The following is a 23382-nucleotide window of genomic DNA, read 5'->3' as shown; positions in this document are numbered from 1 at the left end:
ATGGTATTTTCTAATTAATTGGATGAAGTTCATTATTAAAACCTCTAAAATTGGTATAATTGGTGATTTATTTATTTTTTATAACAGCATGCAAGTAAGATAAATGCTAAGCATTTGACTACACTTAATTTCAAAAAAATTAATTTTAAATTGTGTGTTCTATATTTTATCTTCACATTTCCTTTATATTTGCATATGTAACCAAGGAGATGACTAAGAACCTATGTCAATACATGAAAGCTTCTATATAATTTCCAAATACCAGGGGAAAAAGGTAAAGTAAAACACATATACTATGTAGGGAAGATAATAATTAGACATTTTCTAAGAATGTTATAAATCTGAAATAATTATAAGGAAAATCCTAATACTCAACATCACTGTAGACAATATCCTAAAATATCGCAAAGATATTGATTGTACAGCTCAGTGAGATGAAATGGCATATTGCTAAAATCTATATGCATATTCAAAAGTAGAAAGCATTTATGGCAGCTATAGCCTTAGCAATTTTATCTATGCCTAGGAAATAACCTGACATAATAAAACCTTACTATAATTGGCAACATTGGATGATCTCCAATTATTTGCCAGTTTCTCTGCTAAATATATATATATATATATATTATTTCATCTAATCTGCACAGAGAACATCTATAAAGTAGATCCTTACTTCACAGATAAGGCAACTGAAGCTTATAGACATAAGATACTTTGCCCAAGGTAAGTGGCTACAGAGAAGGAAATATGATTTCAGAATTCAAACTCTTCACATTAAAGAACATCCTAATGAACAGAAGAAATAAAAATGTTCTTTAAGGTCATAAGTCTAAAATTTGAAACTACTAAATATCATATCCAAAATGACACAGATAATTAGAAGCAGAAATAAACAAGAACATGAGGGTTTCCCCCACCCAAGGTCTGCTAACACATTATATCACATATTTATGAAAATATCTTTTATAAAGTTCTTACAAATTTATTGCCAAAAATGTATTTTATCTACCAGGCTTCAGATAATTTTTATAGTCACATACCTTAATAGAGTCAATCAATTTATCTGCTAATTTATACAATTTATCCTCTGAAGAGTTCAATAACCTCTAAAAGATACATTTTATCCCAGTAGGGGCCTAAGAGTATGAAAATAATGAACTCCTAAAATGTCTTTGTTATTGTACTCATATTTAATTATTAAATTAAGGGAATTATGAGATACATGCTCAAAGTAAGTTGATCTCATCAGATTAAATAATTATGCATTCCACTAGAGTCAAATTGTACATCTCAATAATGTCGGAGAATTATTGATACCTGGAAAATTGTTACAAATCTCCTCCAAAATCACCAAATGTTTTATAAAGATTAAGTGAATTTTCCCCTCCCCTCCCTATGGCCATTGCAGATAAAAGACACATTCCTTTAATTTGCTTATAAATAAATCTTTAGCAGACTTCTCAATTTCTACTTATAGTAAAAAAGATGAATATAGTAGGGTAGGAAGGTCAATGTTAAAGGAGAAAATAAAAACTGGGTAGGAAAAAAGGAAAGAAATCATTTCCCTTAGTAACAAATATTTCAATAAAATTTATTTAGTAAAACCTTCAACTGACTTATTATTTTACAGTGACTTAGATGAAATCACAGATGGAATGCTAGTTTACAAATGACACGAAACCAAGAGGAATAAATAATAGAGTGTATAACAGATACAGGATTTTAAGAGGTAGAAATTTAACAAGATGAAATTTTGAAGAGATAGACAACATTTTGCACGGATTGAGAATTTTAAAAAATTGTCATTCCAGCAAAGGCAGATCTAGTGTGAAGCTCATGTTGCTTAAGCTTCAGAGCCTCTGATTTATACCAAAACCTGCCAGCACCCTGTACCGAGTTCCTTATATATTTTTCTTCTTAAAAATGACCTCCAAAATTATGTAAACTCCAGTCCTCACACAATCTGAATTTACTCTTGAGTTTCAATTCTCAAAGGATAATATAAGCTGCCTAACTGAATCACTCCACTGTTACTTAACAAATCTTTTAGATCAAACCAAGGAGAGTAAATAAAATCACCATAACTCAGGCAAGAGCATAATTGGGACACAGAGTCAACTTACATATAAGTGGGAGAAATAACCATCTGAAACCAACCATGTTAGCTCCAGAGCCCCCACCTTGGTGGGAATTTGCACATACAAAAAGGAAGTAAGAAAGATTTCCCATAGTAGTAAAACACAAGGGACCAGCAAGCATTTCCCCCAAAAGAAGGTCCAACCTGGATCATCCATAAGGTATGCAAGATCCCAGGCAAATATTTTGGACTTGAAGGGACTCCTGTCTATATAAAGGGTTTAATTTAAATGTATTACAAAATGCATGGATCCATGTAAGTTCCAGTGGTTTATCAATGAAGATTTAGAATGATGGATAGAGAAGAGGTAATTACATCCTTGCTTATTGTATAATCAGTGCACATGAAGGGTCTGGTCACTACCTCTTCCTGTTCAGATCCAGGAACCATTTCTTAATGTTCTTTATTGCTATGTGTGCCATTTCTATCCAATTTCATATCTCCCACCATGAAAAAAAAGGTAATAATATGTTTGTTACTATTACGGCTCTTTTGGAGCCTGTGTATGTTTAAACAACACATACCCTTTTGCACGTGCAGTTCTAATACCATTTGCTTGATGTGGGTTACACCATTACTCATTACACTGCATCATTTATCATGCTACCTGTGAATTCTGATTTCAGTGATTCTCTCAAAGTTGTTACTGTGCTTAATTGATGATGACCATGAATACAAGCTATTCCCAGTGTATTCCAGAAAATGAGAATGATAGTTTGTTTTCCAGTCATATTAAATTTACTGACTGCAATTTTATAGCATAAACTCAATGTACCTTCCAACTATGCTTCTCTTGAACTGTTTAGGCTAACATCACTGCATTCCTTAAAATGGTATTGCTTTCAATATTGTCTATCCTCTCACCTTTCCCAAACTGCCACCAGTGGGGAAGATAGGCAAGAGGCCTATGGACAGTGTGAGAAGAGAAGTTCTATTTATGCAAAAGGAATGTCCATCCTTCACTCAGCATGGCATAGACTTGCCCCTGAAGAGCACGTCACTGCATAAATTGGAGAACACTGGTCAGAAGGGCCCATGGACATCTGGAAAGGTCTTGAGGGAGAGCACCATGGCCAACCCCATAGGACTACCTGATATGTGGCATGGAGCCTGCAGTGTTGGGGTAAGCATCTTGGGTGTGAGTGGTTGGGAATAACTAGGATCAAGGATGCCTCCTGCAGTCCCTCCTGCCCCCAACTGCTGTGACTGGAGGCAACACAATGGTCAAATATAGACCAGTGATGGCTGATGCACAGACCCACAGCTCATGCCCAAGTGTGAGACAGATGGTTGGTAGCCAGAGCCTGAAACTTGTCCTGTGTCTGATGTGAGTGACAGTCATCCAAATCAGCATGTCAGCACTATTTTGATGGATCAGTTTCACGTGACCTCACAAAAGAAATACTGTGATGGCCACCAGCAATGGTTCACTCACCAGGCCACCCTCCTAGTACTGGGACTGGCTACAGAAATGTGTCAGTCCCAGAGCTCCTTGGGGGCATCTAATGATTCCATGTGTGGAGTAGAGAGTTATAGAGTGCCTCGAAGGCAAGCAATGGGGACCAGGGCTTACATGGATCCTGCTCTGGGTTCAGGGAGCCATGGCCAAATGGCACTGTCAGGCACTGTCAGCCCTGGTCTGTCCAAGGCACTGAGGAGGGCCTTAGAAAATTTTTGAAGAAGGTGCTCCAAAGCTTGGGAAGCCTGAAGGCAAAGGGCCTGAGACAAGAGTCACACCTCCCTGAGTTTAAGGTTGGTAGATATCCAATTCTAAGTGAAATATTCAGAACAATCCTGAGATCTGATAGATCAGAGTGCTGAATACTGGAGCATTAGAAGAAAGGAACTTAGCTGAAAAGATTGGAAGTAGTCTCTATCAGGTATTTCTGATGGAGAAGATGGCACTCTAGATAGTTCAAGTTTTCCTTGAGAGATTGGTTATAAAGGGGGACAAAGAAAAGCTTAAAATAAGGGGCATACTGTTACAAAAATGGGCAAAAAATTAACAAAAGACAATCAGAAAAATCAACAAAAGAAAAAACAGACAAGAAAAAAATTTTCACATATCCACAGAAGTAGCCTCTGAACTAAGAAAGCCAGTATTGCTGGGCCTGGATTTACCTACCTTTGCTCTTCTGTTCTGTAATATATGAGGCAGATCCCTGTGGGCTGTCTTTCCCAGAATTCCAGTTCAGTTGGTTTCTGGGTGGCCTTGAATAGCCAATGGGAAGCTCTTATGAGAGAATGGGAAGGTTAGGAAGGGAGAAGACAGGAGTATTTCTCTCCCTCTCTTTCTGCCTTGGGAAGCATCTCCATTAGGACTGTTTCTTTTCCAAGTTCCCATTATTACATCCTTGGTTTTGTTGGTCCCTGGACTCTGATACCACCACCATCTCTTTTTGTGTCTCAGCCTAGGGATGTTAATGGCTTCCTACTTGTGTTAGTTTCTAGGTCACCTCACTACCCCTTGTTTGGCTTTTCTACTCTTCCATCATCTGTAAAATCCTCTGCTTCATATTCCCTCTGTTGTAAAGCCTCTATAATTAAAACAGTGCGGTATTGCTCCATGAGTAGACAAAAGGACAATGAAACAAATGAAACGTCCAGAGATAGACTTAGGTATATATGGAAATTGAGTATGTGATAAGGTTGTCATCTCAAATCACTGCAGAAAAGGATGATCTTTAGAACAAATGGTATTGCTACAGCTTGATAGCCATTTTTAAAAAAGCAAAAAACAATTGAATCCTACTTCACATATTATCTCAAGATTAATTCCAAGATTAATTTTACATAAATATAAAATATAAAATCACACAAGTTCAAGAAGAAAACAGTGAATTCTATTATTACCTGAGAGTTGGGGAAGTTTTCCTTACTACTGACTTAAAATACAGAAGCAGAAAGAGAAAAGAATGAGAAAAGAAACTACTTAAAAAAAAAGACAAAACACGCTATTAGAAGCAAAATCAGAGGACAAATCAAGAGGAAATATTTGCAATTTATATCACAAGGATCTAACCCAGTGTTCCTCAATCTCAGCACTTTTGACATTTGGGACTAGATAATTCTTTGTTGTGGGGGTGTCCTATGCATTGTAGGATGTTTAGCAGCATCTTTGGACTCTACCTTCTGGATGCCAATAGCACTCCCCTCCCCTACATGTTGGTGTAACAACCAAACATGCTTCCAGACATTGCAAATACCCTGGGGGAGGGGAGCAGGGAAGGAAGCAAATCATTTCCAGTTGAGAATCGCTACTCTGTTCTAATATATAAAAAGATCTTAAAGTAGTGAAGAAAATGTCAAAAACCCTAATGGAAAATTGGACAAAAGACATATGCAATTGATAAAAACAGACAAAAGGCTCTTGAGCACCTGAAAGGATACTTAATCTCACCCATAATAAGAAAAATGCAAATTAAAACTACACTGAGATATTTCTTGCCTATCAGACTGGCACTTATCCAAACACTGGAAATAATGCAATGAGGCATACATTACTGATGGGAGTGCAAAACAGCATAACCCCTCTGAAGCAGAAGTTAACAATACCAAAAAAATTATCTCCGCATTTTCCTTTGACCTAAGAACCTCACTTCCAGAAATCTCCAAAGAGATATAGCTCCACAAATACAAAATAACATATGCACAAGTTTATTTACTGATGCTTTCTTGTAACATCAGAAGGTTAAAAATAATTCAGATGTTCATCCACAGGGGTGGAAGACACATACACCCAATGAAGTACTCTGCTGACCTTAAAGGAAATGAAGGCTATCTCTATGTATTGATTGGAATAATGTTCAGGATGTATTGTTAGGTGGAAAAAACAAGGTGCAGTATTGTGTGTGTGTGTGTTGTGTTGCAAAAGTAAAACTTTAAAAAATGGTAACCTTTAGCAGATGAATGGGAAGAATGAAGGAGGAGTAGATGGAAGGAAGCAAGAATTTATTAAGTACATCTTTCTTTTTATATAATTTTTCAAATTTTGAACCACATAAATATCAAACATATTAAAAGATTGTAAAAACTGAAAAAGTTAAACCCTGAAATTGGAGAGAAACCAAAATAAATACATGTAGCTCTATTTTAAATTAGTGATAGAATTCAGAGAGAAAAATCATTTCCCGTGACCTTTGACACAGTACAGGCATACCTTGGAGATACTGTGGATTTCATCCAGACCACTTCAATAAAACAAATATTGCAAGAAAGCAATTCAAATGAATTTTTGGTTTCTCAATGTGTATAAAAATTAGGTTTGTACTATACTGTGGTCTATTAAGCATGCAATAGCCTTATGTCTAAAAAACTATGTACATAACTTGTTTAAAAAATACTCAATTCCTGGGGCACCTAGGTGACTTAGTCTGTTAAGCGCCTAACTCTTGATTTCAGCTCAGGTAATGAATAAGGGTCATGGTCTCAGGGTTGTGCGATGGAGCCCTGTGACCAGCTCCATGTTGGGCTTGGAGCCTGCTTAACATTCTCTCTGTCTCTCTCCCTCGGCCCCCACCCCCTTAACTACACACACACTCTCTCTCAGAACAAACGAATGAATGAACAAACTCTATTGCTAAAAAATGTGAGCATCATCTGGGCTTTCGGTGAGTCATAATCTTTTTGTTGGTGGGGGTTTTGCCTCGATGTTGATGGCTGCTGACTGACCAGAGTGATGGTTGCTGTAGGTGATGGCTGCTGACTGACCTGGCTGTGGCAATTTCTTAAAATAAGACAACACTGAAGCTTGCCACGTTGATGTACTCTTCCTTTCAGGAACAATCTCTCTGTAGCACACAATGCTGTTTGAAACCTTTTTTACCCACAGCAGAACTTCCAAAATTGGAGTCAATCCTCTCAACCCTGCCACTGCTTTATCAACAAGTTTATGTAATATGCTAAAAACTTTTGTTGTCATTTCAACAAACTTCATCACCAGAAATAGATTTTATCTCAAGAAACCACTTTCTTTTTTCACCCATTAGAAGAAACTCTTCATCCATTAGAGTTTTACCATGAAATTGCAGTAATTTGGTTACATCTTCAGGCACCACTTCTAATTCCAATTCTCTTGCTATTTTCACCACATCTGTAGTTACTTCCTCCACTAAAGTCTTGAACCCCTCAAAGTTATCCATAAGGGTTGGAATTAACTTCTTTCAAACTTCTGTTAATGCTGATTTTTTCACCTCTTCCCATGAATCATGCATATTCTTAAAGGCATCTAGATGGTGAATCTTTTGCAGAAGGTTTTTTTAATTTACTCCGTGCAGATCTGTCAGAGGAATTCTATTTATGGCAGCTACAGCTTTACAAAATGTATTTCTTAAATAATAAGACCTAAAAGTCAAAATTGTTTCTTGATCCATGGGCTGCAGAATGGATGTTGTGTTAACAGGCATGAAAACAGCACTAATCTCACCCATCTCTGTCAGAACTCTTGGGTGACCAAGTGTATTGTCAATGAGCAGTAATAATTTGAAAGGAATCCTTTTTTCTGAGCAGTAGGTCTCAACAGTGGGCTTAAAATATTCAGCAAGCCATGTTGTAAACAGATATGCTGTCATCCTGGCCTTGTTATTGCACTGATAGAGCACAGGGAAAATAGATTTAGCATAATTCTTAAGACCCTAGGAGTTCTGTAATAGCAGATGAGTATTGGTTTCTACTTAAAGTCACCAGCTGCATTAGCCCCTAACAAGAGAGTCAGCCTGTCCTTTGAAGTTTTGAAGCCAGGCACTGACTTCTCTCTAGCTATGAGAATCCTAGATGGCACCTTTTTCCAATAAAAGGCTGTTTCATCCATATTGAAAATCTATTGTTTAGTGTAGCTACCTTCATTAATTATCTTAGCTAGATCTTCTGGATAACTTGTTGCAGCTTTTATATTAGCACTTGCTTATTCACCTTGTACTTTTATGTTATAGAGACAAATTCTTTCCTTAAACTCTATAAATCAACCTCTGTGTTAGCTTTAAATTTTTCTTCTGCAGCTTCCTCACCTCTCTCAGCCTTCATAAAATTGGAGAAAGTTAAGGCCTTGCTCTGGGTAAGGCTTTGGCTTGAGGAAATGTTGTGGCTGGTTTGGTCTTCTATCCAGAACACTAAAACTTTCTCCATATCAGCAATAAGGCTGTTTTGCTTTCTTATAATTCATGTGTTCACTGTTGTAGCACTTTAAATGTTCTTAACTTTTCCTTTGCATTCACAACTTGGCTAACTATTTGAAGCAAGAGGCCTAGTTTTTTGGTTTTTTTTTTTAACCTATGATGGCTTTTGACATATTTTCCTAAGTTTAATCATGTCTAGCTTTTGATTTAAAGTGAAAGATGTAGGATTCTTCCTTTCACTTAAATACTTAAAGGCCATTAGGGTTATTAATTGCCTTAATTCCAATATTATTGTATCTCAGGGAGAACCAAGAGAGGGAAAGAAACGGAATTTTTTTATTTGAGTATAGGTGATGTACAATGTTACCCTAGTTCCCGGTGTACAACCACCATGCACATCTTATTATGGAAGAAAAACAGCCAATAAATGTAGAAAAAATAATATTGTAAGAGAACCACAATTTTGGAATCCCAATGAAATGATTGTTCCCATAAAGGATCATCAAAGAATGATAAATGTGAAATGTCATTGGGAAATGCATGGTGTTGTTTTCAACATGCATTCACCCCCACAATTTCCAAATTGCAAAAGGAAAAGTAGATCTTAGCAATGGAGAGATCTGGTGGTAGCCACTCAAAAGTAATCAATTTTTCATAACTGATAGAAGGGAAACCCAACAATATATGCCTCCTAATGTGATGCAATATAAGTGCTCAGGATCACCTAGAAAGTATTCTTGAAAAAAATGCTTAATCTGAATATAACCAAGACTTTAGATCTAACTTACAAGTTTTAAGAAATATAGAGTGTAAAGGAAAATTTAAAATCCAAGAAGAAAACAGGTGTAGAATGTAAGACATTTTACAAGGCAATTGACCTAATCTCATGAAAAAGTCAAAATCATGAAAAAAATAATGTTCGGGAATTGTTTTAGACTGAAAGAAACTAAAGTGATGCCAAATGAAATATGTGAATTTTGACTGAATCCTGGTTTGAAGAAGCAGTTGCAAAAGTATTTTGGGGGAAATTGGGTAAATTAGATAGATTGGTAGATTAGATAAACTGATTAGATATCAGTTGATTAATAAATTATTACTAATTATCTTATGTGTTAAATAGTATTATGGTTATGTAGGTAAATTCCCCTCTTCTGTACGCATGCTGAAATATTTAGGAGTAACATTATCTCTGAAATTTATTTTCAAATGATTCAGTAAGATAGGTATAGATGATGGTAGATGATAGATAGATGATAGATAAAGCAAATATGGCAAATGTTAATTATTGGATATAGGTTGTTGAATGGTGGGCATATATTCATTGCACTATTTTTTTTTTAGCTCTGCTGTTTAAAAATTTTTGTAACAAATATATGGCTAAAAACATTGCTCAAATACAGGATGAGATATGGCTGAATGTAAAGAAGGCTCAAATGAGTAGGGGGTTAGTGGGACACAATTATTCTATCCTTAGACTATTTAGAAAGGCACAAAACGTTACTTAGACTGAAACAGCTGATGGTATGGAGATGCTACGATGGCACTAGATTCAGCTTCTAGAGCCACAAAGGCACTGGGGAGCTGTCTCAGCTGTTGGTGCTGACAATGAAGCCGATTAGACAGGTATCTATGGATCTAGAGCATCTGGTAATGACTTACAGAAAGGTAGCAGTAAGTGGTGATGTTGGCAAGGGAGAGTCTACCTCAGCTACGACTGTTATGGTTTATGGAACATAGTGATAGGGACAACACTGAGAAATCCAAAGAGGAGCAACTGTCATCCGGGAGACCCATAGGAGGGCTTTAGGCTGAGATTTAAACAAAGGGTATAAATGAACTAGATAGAAACCTAGGAAGGTTGATAGAGCCAGATCTAAGTTCTGAGACTCTCTTTAAAAGACAGGCAATGAATTCATTTAAAATTATCTAGTTACACTTCACTTTCCTAGTCCCAGATGGTTTTCCCCCTCTGGGTAAAAGGTAATGATTGTTAATAAGGATCTGGCCTCATCACACACTAGTTTCAGGGTGAAAAGGAAATATTACTTTAATTGAATCGTTGAAAATTTCATGTCTGGAATTTAATTACTGTTAAAACTGTAGGTAAGATATCACAATCTCATAACATTTTAGTGCCTTTTTAAAATGACCACAATCTATCAGAATATTGGGAGAAAAACTGTATTGAAATAACATAAGTATTGGAATATAACTAATTCTAAGGTTGAAGAAGAGATTTAAAAGCACTTAGATGCACACTACTCAAGTTTAGGTGAAAAGGAAGGTTCTGTTTAAGTGATAAGAATGAACTGAGCTTCAAAATTCTCTACCGTCTTCACGTTCTGCAGTCTAGTTTGTGGTTTTGGATCCTAAGGGAAATCTGAAGGTGGATGAAGTTGTTCATTGTGAAATTACCCCAGCTTCTTTTTCAGAGTAGCTGGCTCTTTATGGCATTTGGAGTCTGTCTGTCCTACTTTACCTCTTAGTTATATAGGGCTTTGGATTGTTTTCCAGATTTAACTTATTTGTCTTTCTCAGGCACCATATGTGTTCAGGATAACATATTGTACTGTGTGTTGTCTCTACATTTCATCACAAGATTGGGCTCAGAGGAAGTTCTGGAGCCTTGGTGATAGCCTGATGAATAGGGGAGAGAGGAAATAAATGTTTTCTAGTCCCTGAACCTCAGAGATCCCTGTAAATTCACAATTTAAGAGATAAGATTCATAGGAAGAGGTGTATTTGCAAAGGCAAGGATTATGGATCAAATAAATTAGTTACTAGTCTATTTATTAGATAAGTACATTTACCCTCTTGGTATGCTTTCTCATCTTTAAGACCCTCCAAATTCTTCAGTTTCATATTTTCATATGTAAAGAACAGATCTTTGCTGCTAAATTGGGGCTGGGAAAATAGCCCTCATTATTAAGGAAACAAGCATTTCTCTGAAAAATTTTTTCCATTTCCACTGATAATGCAAAGGTAAACCTCGCGAGTATGTAATAACCATATATTCTTATGAAGTAGCATCTTAACAAATAATGCTTTACCATTTGTTAAAATATTCCACAGTGCTAAAGATATTTAGCCAAATTAGCAAATGGCTCAAATTAACATCAGTGTTATTCCTTTAAAATTGATGACCCAAGTATGAAGAAAACCTGAATTACATAGAACTTCATAAAATCAACTTGCACCATATTGATACCACTTAGGGTACTTATCATGCTGTGTTCCTTATGATTCAGTTGTAATTAGTCAGAATATACTGCAGCTGTTTGTGATTTCAGGGCAGAATAAGATGTTTATATAGAGAAAATGTTTCATTATCTTTGCTTTTTGAATTATCTTTCTTTGTAAATGGTATTTTACAATATGTTTTCCCATCATTTCAAATCTTAAACAAGGTTGTTAAATAGGGTTTTATCATACTCAGAAAAATTGCTACCTATTAGTTTTCTTCCCTACTTCCTTCCCTAGTTCTATACATGCATACACAGCATTTACACACATTAGTTTTATATACAAAAATTTCTGGCTCTTTATAAGATGTTACTGCAAAAGTACACTGTCTCAGGTTTTCTCAGCTTTTTATATTTACTTTGGTACCATGGCCAGGGTTTCAGGTGCACTGTTGCTTCCTTTAGTTTTTTTCATTTTAGCAGTTATTTTGAAGTTATGGTTCATGTCTCAGCAGAATATTTAAATGTCTGCATTCCCTCATGATGTGTGCCTTTTATATTACTCTGGGTTGTGCTCTTTTTCCCACTTTAATTCTGTAATTTCTGGGTGATACTGGAATCAGTCATAGATATTACAGTGAGAGTCTGTATTAAAATCAAATATAATCCTTCTAGTATATCTAGCATGGAATCTTGAAGTACCATGAAACATGGTGTGAAAAACACCTCAAATATCTGGAAAGACAATTACTAAACTTCAGCTATAGTTTCACTCTTATTTTATAAGTTTTACATATACCCAATTTTTTAAAATGAAAGATTTTATTTATTTATTTGAGAGAAAGAACAGAAAGCACAAGCGGAGAGAGAGTGGAGGGGGGAGAGGGAGAAGAAGACTTCCTGCTGAGCAGGGAGCCCAATGTGGGGCTCAATCCCAGGACCCCGAGATCATGACCTCAGCTGAAGGCAGACACCTAACCAACTGAGTCACCCAGGTACCCCAACATATACCCAATTTCTATCCTTGGATTTCCTCAGAAGAGGTGGTTCTGGGCTTTCCCACTAGCAAGAAAAAAGGAGGAACCATGGGGTAATATAAGGAGAGTGCAGAAATAGATCACTATGTGCACATGATAGGAAAGGATTGGTAGAAGCATTAAGAAGTGTAGTATGAAAATTGGAAGGTGCAGAAATATATTTCTCAGAGTTTCAAGATAATCAGGAGAGGAAAAAAGGAATGCCAGTGTAATGGACAGCTACTATTTTTGCTTGACTAGAGTCCTTCTTCATCTAGTAACAACATCATGATTTTTCACTGAGAAACTACCCCTTCCCTATGAGATGTGTGAGGGTCTCAATTACAGTGCCCTGTCCTTCCCTAGCAAAGCGTACAGATTTGGCCCAACCCAGGCAAATCAGATTCTCCATGGAATGTGAATCTTTAATTGAGGGACACAAGGAAGATTTTTCAAGCTGATTTATCTCAACGATGGTATTTTAAAGAGACTTTCTCATCAGTGTCTGCTCCCCAGATATCCCTTGTTGCTCTAGTTACAGTACTTTTTGAAGCCTTGTTTTTTGGTCCTCCTGATGTCTATTGCTTGCAATGTTACAACTCTAACTGATACATCCAGACCAAGGAACTAATTCTCTTTAGTGATTTGGAGAAGTAAGAAAGAAAACTTTAACTTTGATAAAGGGTGGACTAAACTAAAGAATGGGGACTTCTAGTAAATTGGTAGAGAAGGACTTTGTCCAGAAATGAACTAGACCCCTAGTCCACCTTGAGATAAGAAAACTAAGCCAGAATGTAAATCAATGTTCTGCTTCCTTCTTTGAGAAAGTCATATACCAGCTGTACAAAGGATGCTTAGTGAGGTGTTTCGGTTAACATTATGCTGCCATGGTGACTAATATAACAAAATAAAAATTATTTAAAAAATTATGCTGCCAGTTCCTTATATCTTTTCCATTCAAATAACTCTGATTTAGACTATGTTCTTTTAATACAAAGAATGTTCTACTGAAAAATTTGTTGGAATATCTAGAACTAATCATATGATTTACATAATCATCTTGGAAAATGTATATATCAATGAGGGGGAAGTAATTTTCTAGTTGAAAAAAATCATAGCAAGGGAAACTTTCCTAACTTCGTCTTAAAAGATCTAAATTTACATACCTTCTTTGTCTTTTTGCTATTTTCAGTTCTGTTTTTATGGATTTTGATTGTAAGTTTAATATAAATTTGACTTGGGTTCTTACCCCTGATTAAATTGCAGCTCATATGTTTATAGATATTTAAAAGTGTATTTTCTGTTGTCAAACAATTAAGATGGCTACTTCACAATGGAACATACTCTGTTTTCCAGAGTCAGAGAATTCAAATTCACCTGGAGCCTTTATTTTTTATTTTATTTTATTTTGTTTTGTTTTCTGGAGTGTTTTTATTCGTCATCTGATTTTTGTTAATTATCTAGTTTTATTTTTCTTTCTTTTTTTTTTTATTATATTATGTTAGTCGCCATACAGTACATCCCTGGTTTTTGATGTAAAGTTCCATGATTCATTAGTTGCGTATAACACCCAGTGCATCATGCAATACGTGCCCTCCTTACTACCCATCACCTGCCTATCCCATTTCCCCACTCCCCTCCCCTCTGAAGCCCTCAGTTTGTTTCTCAGAGTCCATAGTCTCTCATGGTTCATCATCTGGAGCCTTTAAATTTAGATAGGTTTTACCTTGAATGCTACATGGTAAACAAAGTCAAAGTTTCAGGATAATCCATTAGTTGACTTAGAAAAATGTTTGGGTATATAAGGGTTTCTCAACCTTGGCACTATTGACTTTGGGAGCTGGATAATTCTCTGCTATGAGTGGCTGTCTTGTGCATTATAGGCACCCCTGATTCTGTACCCACTAGATGCCAGTAACAACTCCCTCAGTTGCCAAATGTTCCCCGGCAGGGACAGGACAAAATCACCTCCAGTTGAGAACCTCTGGTGGTTAAGGGCTTTGGTTTTAGAACCTGACAAATCTGAGCTCCACTCTCAGGTTTGCTACTCATTCACTGTTGACCTGGGAAATTATTAACTTTCGATATTTGTGAAATGTTGATTGTCATATGGCCACCTCGTAGGATTCTTGGAGAGATGAGACAAGGCAATGCACTTAGTGTGGTGATTCACCCATAATAAAAACTCAATAAAAGTAATCATTTTCATTAATTGTACCTGTAGCATAATCCTAATCCTAAACGCAAATTCCCTGACTCAAATCTGCAAAATAATGACTAATCACATTTCCAATTGTGTTGTTTTATAAAGGTATAATCAACTAAAACTCTAAGTAAACTAAGCACTAAATACATTTAATTCCTAAACAGGACACAGATGATCTCCTTTGTTGTTAACTCTTTGAACTTGAAACATTTCTATTAGGGGGCCTGGGTGGCTCAATCAATTAAGTGTCTGATTCTTGATCTCAACTCAGGTCTTGATCTCAGGGTTGTGAGTTAAAAAAAGAAAGAAACCATTTCCAGAGAAATGACCAGAGGAATGTTGCTTTCCATACATCACTGATGAGGTAAAGCATAGCTAGGAGAGAGAAAACTGAATTAAGAGTTAAATAACCAAAGCTCTAGGACCTAAGAAGAAAACCTTGATTTCCTCCCTCTTCCTCTAAATCTTTAAGTGTTAGCAGTGAAAGATATCAAGAAAATGAAGAATTAGAACATAGAATATTGTCACATGGAGCTAATAGAAGAAGTACAACCAAAGATAAAATTTAAATCAAGAAATTTTGTACATGTACATCTCAAATGCTCTCAACCACAGAATTAGAGAAATGACAGATGAATCCATGGATTGTCAAACCACTTGCTGTACAAAACTAAACTTCTGAACCTTAGTGTTTTGCTCAATAGAAAATCCCTTCTTTCTTGACTCAATTATGACCTCAGACATTCACTAGAACTTAACGTACATGAAAAAAAAACAATTCCATGCCAAGCTTTGAGGCTGTGGGAAAAAAAATCCCCAGTAGAATGACATTTAAAATTGATTTAAATCCCTTTCCATAAAATTCAGCCATCTGGGAATTTTGTATACTTTCCTCTTGGACTCTGGTGCACTCAGGTAAGTACACCTGTTAACCATAAACAAATGATTATTCTGAAGAGGTGGTTGTGTAGCCTTTTTAATTCCAAGTTCACCAAGTTTTTAATTTCAAGTTCACTTTGTCTGGGGATGTTCAGATAGTGTTTTCATTTGGGAATCTGTGGATAGGGTAAGATGAAAAGCTTAAATATTTTGTTAGAAGATTCTCCTGAAAAGAGGAATCCTAATTGTTGCCTTGTACTTGCAAGTATACCAGTAATAGGGACTCTCAGAAAGAAGTCACCTGAGACTTCAGATCACAGTGAGTAATCTTAGAAATATTCTCTGTGAAAGTAAATTGCATGGTCCAAGTGATGTGTTACTCTCCTACTATGAGTTATGTCATGATTAAAATTGCTTTACACTAAAACACTAAATTACACAAGGATGCCTTATAAATAGAAGATATTCAACAAACAATTCTTGATGACAGACCCATCTCCCCTCAATTCAGCAAATTAAAATGAGTTGCAAAATCTTTAAAGAAGTCACACAGCTAGTTAATTGCAGAGTTTGTCTAGAAAACACACTTCTGTATCCCACTCCAGCTCTGGGTTGGTGATTAAATCACGGACACATTGATTATTTCGATGGAAAAAGTTTACCTGTTCATTTAATCTAGGACATCCCTCACCTCATATATACAATGTGCACATATATCTTTAACTTTTTAAAATTTGATTATACTTGACACACAATGTTACATTAGTTTCAGGTGTGCAATTTAGTGATATTTAACTTTTCAATTAGCTGAAGTGTCAAATGGTTAAAGCACTTGGGCATTGTTCTTCATGATATTCTTTTTAAAAATTAAAGTATAATTGACATATGGTGTTCTAATAGTTTCAGGTGTACAACACTGATTTGACAATGCTCACCACAATAAGGGTATTCACCATCTGTCACCACTATACAGTATTATAATATTACTGACAATATTCCCTATACTGTACTTTTCATCTCAATGACTAATTTATTTTATAACTGGAAGTTTATACCTTTTAATCCCCTTTATCTGTTTTACCCTCCTCTTCACCCACCTCCCCTCTGGCAACCACTAGTTTGTTCTCTGTATTTAAGAGTATGTTTGTTTTTTTGTTTGTTCATTTGTTTTGTTTTTTAGATTTCACATATAAGTGAAATCCTATGGTATTTGCCTTTCTCTGTCTGACTTTTTTCACTTAGCATTATGTCCTCTAGATACATCCATGTAGTAATATTCCTGTGTGTGTGTGCACACGAACACACACACGTGCATCACATCTTCTTCATCCATCCATTGACAGACATTGGGGTTGCTACCATATCTTGGAAATAATGTTTCAATAAACATAACAGTGAAGTTATCTTTTTACATTAATGCTTTGCTTTCTTTAGGTAAATATCCAACAGTGGAATTACTGGATCATAATTTCTATTTTTAACTTTTTGAGGAGATTCCATAATGTTTTCCACAGTGGCTGCACCAATTTACATTCCCACCAACAGTGCATGAGAATTCTCTTTTCTCTACATCCTTGCCAACACTTGTTTTTTCTTATCTTTTTGACACTACCCATTCTGACCGGTGTGAAGTGACATTTCATTGTGAGTTTGATTTGCATTTCACTGATGATTAGTGATGTGGAGCACCTTTTCATGTGTTTGCCATCTATATGTCTTCTTTGGAAAATGTCTATTCAAGTTCTCTGACCATTTTAATCAGATTATTTTGATGTTGAGTTATATAAATTTTTTTGTAGTATATCTTGAAATCTGAGATTATGATGCCTCCAGCTTTGTTCTTCTTTCTCAAGATTACTTTGGCTAATCAAGGTCCTGTGTGATTCCCTACATATTTAGGATTATTTGTTCTAGTTCTGTGAAAAATGTCGTTGGTATTTTGATAGGGATTGAACTGAATCCATAGATTGCTCTGGGTTGTATGGACATTTTAATGATATTAATTCTTCCATCTGTGAGCATGGACTACCTTTCCCTTTGTGTCATCTTCAATTTCTTTCTTCAATGTCTTTCAGTTTTCAGAGTACTGGTTTTTCATTTCACTGACTTAGTTTATTCCTAGGTATTTTATTCTTTTTGGCATAATTGTAAATGAGATTGCTTTCTTAATTTCTATTTCTGCAACTTTGTTATTAGTGCATAGAAACATAACAGATTTCTGTATATTAATTTAATATACTGCAAATTTACTTAATTCAATTATCACTTCTAGTAGTTTCTTGGTGGAATCTTTAGGCTTTTCCATATATAGTATCATGTCATCTGAAAATATTGACAGTTTTACTTCTTTTTTAAATTTTATTTTTTGACATTTTTTAAAATTAAAATTTAATTTAATTAACATAACTCTCTTATTAGTTTCAGAGGCAGAATTTAGTGATTCATCAGTTGCATACAAAACCCAGTGCTCATTACTTCAAGTGCCCTCATTAATGCCCATCAAACAATTACCCCATCCCCCTATCCACCTCCCCTCCAGCGATCCTCAGTTTGTTTCCCATAGTTAAAACTCTCTTATGGTTTGCCTTTGTCTCTGCTTTCCTCCTATTTTATTTTTCCTTCCCTTCCCCTATGTTCATCTGCTTTTTTCTTAAATTCCACACATGAGTGAAATCATATGGTATTTTTCTTTGACTGACTTATTTCACTTAGCATAATACACTCTAGTTTCATCAACATCATTGCAAATGGCAACATTTCATTCTTTTTGATGGTTGAGTAATAGTCCATCATATATATATGTGATATATATGTGTATATATACATATATAACATATATGTATGTATGTATATATTGCCACATCATCTTTACCCATTCATCTGTGGATGGACATCTGGGATCTTTCCATATTTTGGTTATTGTGGACATTGCTGCTATAAACATTATGGTGCATGTGCCCCTTTGAATCACTATGTTTGTATCCTTTGGATAAATACCTAGTAGTGCAATTGCTGGGTCATAGGGTAGCTCTATTTTTAACTTTATGAGGAACCTCCATATTATTTTCCAGAGTGGGTCCACCAGTTTGCATTCCTACCAACTGCAAAAGAGGGTTCCCCTTTCTCTGCATCCTCCCCAACATCTGTTGTTTCCTGAGTTGTTAATTTTAGCCTTTCTGACTGGTGTCAGGCAGTATCTTGTGGTTTTGATTTGTATTTCCCTGATGCCGAATGATTTTTTCATGTGTCTGTTGACCATTTATATGTCTTCTTTGGAGAAATGTCTGTTCATGTCTTCTGCTCATTTCTTAATTGGATTATTTGTTTTTTGGGTGTTGGTTCAGTAAGTTTTTTATAGACTTTGATTATTAGCCCTTTATCTGATAAGACATTTGCAAATACCTTCTCCCATTCATAGGTTGCCTTTTAGTTTTGCTGACTATTTCCTTTGCTGTGCAAAAGCTTTTTATCTTGATGAAGTCCCAATAGTTCATTTTTGCTTTTGTTTCCCTGGCCTTTGGAGATGTATCTAGCAAGAAGTCACCGTGGCCTAGGTCAAAGAGGTTGCTGCCTGTGGTGTCCTCTAGGACTTTGATGGGTTCCTGTCTCACATTTAGGTCTTTCATCAATTTTGAGTTTATTTTTGTGTATGGTGTAAGAAAATAGTCCAGGTTCATTCTGCATGTGGCTGTCCAATTTTCCCAACACCATTTGTTGAAGAGACTATCTTTTCTCCATTGGATATTCTTTCCTGCTTTGTCGAAGATTAGTTGACCATAAAGTTAAGGGTCCATTTCTGGGTTCTCTATTCTGTTCCATTGATCTATGTGTCTGTTTTTGTGCCAGTACCATACTGTCTTGATTATTACAGCTTTGTAATAGAGCTTAAATGATGCCTCCAGCTTTGGTTTTCTTTTTTTAACATTCCTTTGGATATCTGGGGTCTTTTTCATACAAATTTTAGGATTGTTTGTTCCAGCTTTGTGAAAAATGTTGATGGTATTTTGATAGGGATTGCATTGAATGTGTAGATTGCTTTGGGTTGCATAGACATTTTAACAATATTTGTCCTTCCAATCCATGAGCATGGAATGTTTTTCCATTTTTTGTGTCTTCCACAATCTTTCATAAGTGTTCTATAGTTTTCAGAGTACAGATCCTTTACTTCTTTGGCTAGGTTTATTCCTAATTATCTTATGGTTTTTGGTGCAATTGTAAATGGGATCGATTCTTTGATTTCCCTTTCTTCTGTCTCATTGTTAGTGTACAGAAATGCAACTGATTTCTGTGCATTGATTTTATATCCTGCCACTTTGCTGAATTCCTGTATGAGTGCTAGCAATTTTGGGGTGGTGTTTTTTGGGTTTTCTACATAGAATATCATGGCATCTGCGAAGAGTGAAAATTTGACTTCTTTGCTGATTTGGATGCCTTTTATTTCTTTTTGTTGTCTGATTACTGGGGCTAGGACTTCTAGTACTATGTTGAACAGTGGTGAGAGTGGACATCCCTCTCATGTTCCTGACCTCGGGAGAAAAGTCCTCGGTTTATCCCCATTGAAAATGATATTCACTGTGGGCTTTTCATACATGGCTTTTATGTTACTGAGGTCTGTTCCCTCTATCCCTACACTAAGGAGAGTTTTTATCAAGAAAGGATGCCACATTTTGTCAAATGCTTTTCTTGCATCTATTGAGAGGATCATATGGTTCTTGTCCTTTCTTTTTATTTATTTATTTTTTAAAGATTTTATTTATTTGACACGGAGAGACAGCCAGCGAGAGAGGGAACACAAGCAGGGGGAGTGGGAGAGGAAGAAGCAGGCTCCTAGCAGAGAGAAGCCTGATGTGGGGCTCGATCCCAGAATGCTGGGATCATGCCCTGAGCTGAAGGCAGACGCTTAATGACTGCGCCACCCAGGCACCCCATGTCCTTTTTTTTTTTTTTATTAATGTGATGTATAACACTGATTGATTTGCAGATGTTGAACCACCCTTGCAGCCCAGGAGTAAACCCTACTTGGTCATGATGAAGAATCCTTTTAATGTACTGTTGGATCCTACTAGTTAGTACCTTGCTGAGAAGTTTTGCATCCATGTACATCAGAGATATTGGTCTGCAATTCTCCTTTTTGGTGAGGTCTTTGTCTAGTTTGGGGATCAAGGTAATGCTGGCCTCATAGAAAGAGTTTGGAAGTTTTCCTTTCATTTCTATTTTTGAAACAGTTTCGGAAGAATAAATATTAATTCTTCTTTAAACCTTTGGTAGAATTCCCCTGGGAAGCCATCTAACCCTGGACTCTTGTTTGTTAGGAGATTTTTGATTACTGTTTTAATTTCTTTGCTGGTTATGGGTCTGTCCAGGTTTTCTATTTTTTCCTTTTTCAATTTTGGTAGTTTATGTTTCTCGAAATTCATCCATTTCTTCCCGATTGCCTAATTTGTTGGCATATAATTGTTAGTATATCTTATAATTGTTTGTATTTCTTTGGTGTTCGTTGTGATCTCTCTTCTTTCATTCATAATTTCATTTATTTGGGTCCTTTTTTCTTTTTGGTAAGTCTGGCTAGGGGTTTATCAATTTTATTTATTCTTTTGAGGAACCAGCTCCTAGTTTTGTTGATCTATTCTGTTTTTTTAAATTATTTCTATTTCATTGATTTCTGCTCTAATCTTTATTATTTCTCTTCTCCTGCTGGATTTAGGCTTTATTTGCTGTTCTTTTTCCAGCTCCTTTAGGTGTAATGTGAGGTTGTATATTTGAGACTTTTCTGTTTCTTTTTTTTTTCCTCCATACAAATGGCTAACAGACACATGAAAAAATGTTCAACATCACTAGCCATCAGGGAAATACAAATCAAAACCACAATGAGATACCACCTTACACCAGTTAGAATGGCAAAAATTAATAAGACAGGAAACAACAAGTGTTGGTGAGGATGTGGAGAAAGGGGAGCCCTCTTACACTGTTGGTGGAAACGCAAACTAGTACAGCCACTCTTTCTTTCAGAGGGCAGAGGGAGAGGGAGAAGCAGGCTCCCTGTTGAGCAGGGAGCCCGTTATGGGGCTCAATCCCAGGACCTTGGGATCATGACCTGAGCAGAAGACACTGAACCACGCAGGTGCTCTGAGACTTTTTTGTTTCTTGAGAAAGGCCTGTGTTGCTATATACTTCCCTCTTAGGGCCATCTTTGCTGCATCCCAAAGGTTCTGAACAGTCGTGTTTTCATTTTCATTTGTTTCCATGTCTTTTTAAAAATTCTGTAATTTCCTGGTTGACCCATTTACTCTTTAGTAGGATGCTCTTTAACCTTCATGTATTTGTCATCCTTTCAAATTTTTTCTTGTAGTTGACTTCAAGTTTTAAAGTATTGTGGTCTGAAAATATGCATGGTATAATCTGAATCTTTTTGTACCAGTTGAGACCTGATTTGTGACCCCGTATGTCATCTATTCTGGAGAATGCTCCATGTGCATTTTGCTGTTTAGGATGAAATGCCCTGAATATATCTGTGAAGTCCATTTGGTCCAGTGTGTCATTCAAAGCCCTTGTTTCTTGTTGATCTTCTGCTTGGATGATCTGTCCACTGCTGTGAATGGGGTGTTAAAGTCCCCTAGTATTTTGTATTATTATCAATGAGTTTCTTTAATTTTGCTATTAATTGGTTTATGTAATAATCTGCTCCCAAGTTAGGGGCATAAATATTTATAATTGTTAGATCTTCTTGTTGGATAGACCCTTTTATTATGATACAGTGTCCTTCTTCATTTCTTCTTACAGTTTTTGGTTTAAAATCTAGTTTTTCTGATATAAGAATGGCTACTCCAGCTTTCTTTTGACATCCACTGGCACGATAAATGGTTCTCCACCCCCTCACTTTCAATCTGGAGGTGTCTTTGGGTCTAAAATAAGTCTCTTGTAAGCAGCAAATTGATGGGTCTTGTTTTTTTTTTTTTTAATCCATTCTTATACCCTCTTGTCTTCTGATTGGAGCATTTAGTACATTTACTTTCAGAGTAATTTTTGAAAGATATGAAGTTAGTGCCATTGTATTACCTGTAAAGTCACTGCTCCTATAGATTGTCTCTGTTCCTTTCTGGTCTTTGTTATTTTTGTGCTCTCTCTGCTCAAAGGATCTCCTTTAATATTCAGTTTTACTTCTTCCTTACCTATTTGGATACTTGTTACTACTTTTTCTTGTCAGATTGCTGCAGCTGGGATTTCCAGTACTGTGTTGCATAGAAGTACTGAGAGTGAATACTCTTGTCTTATTCCTGATCCTGGAGGGAAAGCTCTCAGTTTTTCACTATTGAGGATAATGTTAGTTGTGGTTTTTTTATATATGGGCTTTGTTATGTTGAGGTATGTTCTCCCTAAACCCACTTTGTTGGAAGTTTTACCACGAATGGATGTTGTATTTTGTCAAATGCTTTCTCTGCATCTGTTGGAGTGATCATATGGTTTTTATCCTTCCTCTTTTTAATGTATCACACTGATTGATTTGCAAATATTGAACCACCTTGCATCCCTTGAAGAAATTCCACTTCATCTTGGTGAATGATTTTATTAAGGTATTGCTGAATTTGGTTGCTAATATTTTGTTGAGAATTTGTGCATCAATGTTCATCAGAGATACTGGCCTGTAGTTTTCTTTTTGTAGTGTTTCTCTGGTTTTGGTATCAGGGTAATGCTGGCCTCATTGAATGCACTTAGAAGTTTTCCTTCCTCTTCTATTTTTTGGAATAGTTTGAGAAGAATAGGTATTAATTCTTTTAATTTTTTATTATTTTTTTCACTACTAGGTCATTATTTATTCAGTTTTTTGAAGCTTTGGGCATAATAAGTATGG

The 23382-nt window shown here is 36.0% G+C and overlaps 1 protein-coding gene across 1 annotated transcript in view; it reads right to left on the bottom strand.

The window, feature by feature from the left end:
* Positions 1–23382, bottom strand: part of LOC148108643 (ankyrin repeat and sterile alpha motif domain-containing protein 1B-like) — a 317341-nt gene that overhangs the window by 106894 nt on the left and 187065 nt on the right. The window lies entirely within an intron of this gene.

This window comes from Ursus americanus, chromosome 17 (genome assembly GCF_024610735.1).
Source record: "Ursus americanus isolate L20-20 chromosome 17, mUrsAme1.1.p, whole genome shotgun sequence".
Lineage (NCBI taxonomy): Eukaryota > Metazoa > Chordata > Mammalia > Carnivora > Ursidae > Ursus > Ursus americanus.
Note: the sequence above shows the minus strand (reverse complement) of the source record. Positions and strands in the feature narration are given on the sequence as shown.